This window comes from Neovison vison, chromosome 1 (genome assembly GCF_020171115.1).
Source record: "Neovison vison isolate M4711 chromosome 1, ASM_NN_V1, whole genome shotgun sequence".
Taxonomy (NCBI): domain Eukaryota; kingdom Metazoa; phylum Chordata; class Mammalia; order Carnivora; family Mustelidae; genus Neogale; species Neogale vison.
In genome coordinates, this window is record NC_058091.1 from 147,256,626 (window position 1) to 147,261,409 (window position 4,784).

Genomic DNA, 4,784 nt, shown 5'->3' on the forward strand with positions numbered 1-4,784 from the left:
CAGAGGAATACAACTGAGCAACCCACTGAGTCTGTGCACCTAAACTCACCGTGGCCCAGAAGGCGAACGCTGGCCTCACAGGCCTTGCCTTCCTGAATGAGTCATCTACATTTCCTGCCTCTCACCTTCTGTACATCGTGGTCTTCTCTTTGGTCCTGGAGAGGGCCAAGGTTGTTTTGGGCTTTTGAGCGTGCTGTGTTCTAAGTTCAGAGCAGCCTTTAAGCATCTGTTTTTTCTGAAGCTGGGTGAGCTCCTTCTGGTCACCAGCTGTGCAGACAAGAGGTGGGTGGCGATTCACATGCCAGGAGGGAATCTTCAGCCAAGGAGGGAATGGGGTGGATGGATAGAGTCTCCAACCAAATGACCTGCAGAGGAACAATTCTAGGATGACTTCTACATGTTGCCTCAAACGACATCCAGTGAAATGGAACCGACGTGTTCACAGCGGTAATCCGGTCAGGTCCACCTTCCCTGTCCCAGCACGCCTGCCCTGGGGGCCCCTCCTAGCAACCACCTGCACCCCCTTCCCAGTCTCAGCTCAGCTTTTCAGAGACAGCAAGCACCACCACCTCCCTCTCTCTTGGCCTCTTTCTGTAAATAAATAAAAAAATAGATACAGATACCAAATGATTAAACTCACAGGTACTTATTGTGGGATACTGTAAACTACAGTAAATTATACTCCCAGTTCCAAGGAACAAACACTCCCACCATAGCGGTAATCCACCTTCCCCATCTGTATGTTAGATCTTGTTTTTCTCAGTGCGAGCTCCTCCCCATGACATTAAACATTATTTTAATATGTGGTTTTACATGACTGTAGCAATCTCACAGTCACATATCCTTTTGGGTTGTTTCTTGCAAATACAAGTAACGTTCAAATGAACATCATTGTATGTAATTATGTCTTCAGCTCTCGTTTTTCCTCAGGGTGGGTTGCCTGAGTCCCAGTATATAAACATTTGGTTAAAAGACTTAATATATTCTTTTTTTTTTTTAAGATTTTATTTATTTCCTTATTTGACACAGAGAGAGAGAGATCACAAGCAGGCAGAGAGGCAGGCAGAGAGAAGGGGGAAGCAGGCTCCCTGCTGAGCAGAGAGCCCGATGCGGGGCTCGATCCCAGAACCCTGAGATCATGACCTGAGTTAAGGCAGTGGATTAACCCATGAGCCACCCAGGAGTACTGCCCCAAAAGACTTGATACATTCTTGCCCCCTCTTTTCCCCTTCCTCCACTTCCTCTATCCGCTCTTCTGTTCCTATAGCTCTGGCCATCATTGGCTGACCCCTGTAGGAGCTGGGAACCTTAGGGGGCTTTTATAACATGGAAACCGTGGGCTGGAGGTCAGATGGGAGAACCTGTCCTAGGAGATGGGGAGTGGAGAATGTTGCAGTTTGGAGATGAAAACATCACTGCAAGGAGATCACTTCATTAATGTTTCCTCGTGAAAGAAAGGGAGAGATACAGAATTTTTAAAATTAGGGCGCTGAAGGGCAAGGGACAAGAAGCTGGATGCATCTGGGATTTTACTTCGGAAACAACACCTGTCACTGTTGTAAAAGACTAATTCAAGGGGCTGCCTGGGTGGCTCAGTATGTTAAGCCTCTGCCTTCGGATTGGGTCATGGTCTAGGGGTCGTGGGATCAAGCCCCGAGTCGGGCTCTCTGCTCAGCAGGGAGCCTGCTTCCCTTCCTCTCTCTCTGCCTGCCTCTCTGCCTGCGTGTGATCTCTTTCTGTCAAATAAATAAATAAAATCTTTAAAAAACAAAAACCAAAAAAGAGACTAATTCAAGGCTATCCGCTGAATGCGTGTCAATTTCTGCATGAAGCCGCTCCTAAACTTTGTTGCTTAACCCCGCTATCAGTTATTAGACTCACAATGCTGTAGGTCAGCTGGAGGTTCTTGTAGTCAGGGCTGTATGTGGCTGAACCCTATTGTGCCTTCTTGTGTGTCCACAACAACTGGAGAATCTGCTGGCCCTAGGAGATCTGGCGTGGCCTCAGCCCAAGTCTGGGGGTTGGCAGGCTGCTGCCTGGAGCGCCTCCTCCTGTTAGCAGGCGAGCTTAGCCTCTTTCCCATGGTTGTTCAGGGCTGTAAGAGAACCAAAAGGGGGACAAATTGCAAAACACCCGGCTCTTTTGAGGCATCTGCTTAGGTTACATTTGTTAAATCACTTGGCCAAGCCCAGATCTAAGGGCCAGAGAAATACATTCACTTCTTGATGGGAGAAGCTGCAAAGTCACAAAAGCAAAAGTGTACAAACAGAAACAGGATGAGATGAATTCAGGGCAATTTTTGCAATCTATCATTAGAAACTTATTGCTTAAAGTGTCTACATCTAAACTAAAGGAGGGATAGAGATTCAGAGACACTCTGAGTCCTTGGCCCGTAGCAGATTCAGTCCCAGTTTCTCCCCAGAGACAAGGTCTGCTGGAACTCCTGGCAACATCAGTAGTTCCACTCTTTGCCCACACAAACAGCCACAGCCCCTGGGACTCAGAACTGATCCTCACACCCGCTCTCTAAACTCTGCCTCTCATGCTCTTCTATATGGCTAGATGCTTCTGTGATTTGTCCTGCAGAACCGACCTCCTGCGCTTTCAGGTTCACAGGCAGGCCAAGACATGCCTGAGACTCGTGCTGTGTGAATAACCCTGGGAGCCTGGTTACTTAAGAGTTTATGAGCTGGCCTCCAGGTCAGAACTGGCCCTTCTGTTCCAAACACCAAGAGCTACAAATCTTGGCTCCCGTCCCCTCCTGCTCCAGGGGGCCGGCCCCCCTCGGTGGCATCCAGGAGTGGGGGCACACACACAGCCGGGCTCCTTGATGACACAGAAATGTGAGAACACAGAAAGGCAGCTCGCTCCAAATTACACATAGGTGAACAAATGTTTAATTTCAAACCCTGTTATGTGCTCTACAAATCTGGCCCTTATGGGGACAGTGAGTCGGAAGTCTTGACCGAGGGGAGGACGCTCTGCCCAGGCCTCCCCGTCAGGACTGCAGCCGTGCCGTGTCCACCCGGCTTCCCTGGCAGATACAGCAGGATGTGTAAGGACCCAATATGATGTAGCTCTGTCTTATTCTGATTTATTTTCCTACTATTAACCTCATCTCTGTGTAGATTCCTCTGCTCTTCTGTTTCTATAGCTTTCTGTAATAATAATAAAATTTTCTTTCCTTTTTGAAACCTAAACACTGCTGCTGTGAATCTTTGGTTCAGAACACATGCCCACCCATAACTCCAGCCTTGAGCGGAGTCTGCACTGGTTCTCTGGGACTCCCAGGGAAGGAAAAGAATTGCCAGCAGCTGAATTGGAAGTGCAGGAAACACCTCAGGCCCTTCACCCCAAATTCTCTTCTTCACCAGGAATAAGGAAGACAGAGGTCTGATGTTCAGGAAGGCGTTTGATTAGCATGTTAATGAGCATGTGGCCAAGAGAATCTGCTACACTCTTATACGGAATTTCTCTGGTCAAGTAAAAGTGATCCAACCTGTTCTATTCTAGGAATCCGGTGTTTCCTCACTCCAGGCCAGAGGCATGGCCTGCAGTCTTCAGAGCTCATTTCCTTCCCCTCCGCCCTGCAACTCAGCCATCTGACTCTCTGTGTCTCTTTTTTACAATGCCTAATCTCTCTGAGGAAGGGACTGGTTTTTTTTGTTTTTTGTTTTTTTTTCCTTTTGCATCTTGGTGCGCATCCTAAGAGCCTGCTTTAGTTTCTTGGACACCTGGATCCATTAAAGACGGTAAGTGAGGTTTAAATGCTCATCTTTCTATGGTACAGCCAGATCTATGTCAGATTTCTGATTTGATTTACAAGTGGGTGACACCAGCCTTCTGGGCTCTGTTCCCTCAAGGGTAATGCTTCATCAATCATCAGGTACAAATGCTTCAGCAATCATCAGGTACAAAGCAACAGGTATGTAAGACAATAAATGGGCCTCTTCTGTTAATCGATGTGACAATTGCAAAGCACTTTCTCTGACATGACCTGCTGAAGAGGACTTCTTGGGCCGCCATCGCATAATCTTTGTGGGATCCTGGGTAACTCAATCCCTTCTCTGGGCCTCCAACCCTCCAGAAAAATATTAACCCGATTTCAGTGATGACAACGAATAAACATTCACTACTGTGTGGGACTTGGCCCAGATCAGGTGGTTCTTAACTTTTGCAGCCCACTGTGGTTATCTGGAGAGCTTCTGAGGAATACACCAAAGCTGGCCTGCCCCAGGCAAATTAAAAGGGGATGTGAGCAAGGGGAGCCCAGGAACAGAGTTGACATCTTGAACTTCGGCAGTGACACTAAAGGGACCTCTCCCCCAGAGGTGTCACTTCTTTGGCCTTACCCAGGTCCCTTTACCCCATGAGGCTCAAAGAGGACGGGGCACCCCCTTCTCTCCTGAGGCGGGTCCTGAGGGCCTTCAATGTCCCACCCTCACGGGAGCCTCTCCATTCGGTCCTGGGCGGCAGGCAAATCCCCGAAGGGTGTGTGCCCCCAGCGGCTGCAGGGCCGTGGGACTCCCCGCTTCCACGCCGGAGGTCCTGTGCGCAGACTCCACCACCGAGCGGAGTAGGGGTGATGGGTGGGGGGAGACCTCGCGATACCGATCAGGCGTCAGCATCCACCGAGCTCCCCCGCCCCTCCAAGCCCAGCCCGGGCGTCGGGAAATGTCCTGGCACCTCCCGCCGCAGGAGGTCCGCCCCCAGCGCCGACCCCGCCCCGCAGCACTGGCTCCGCCCCCTCCGGCCTTCAAAACTGCGCATGCGCCGTCGCCGCG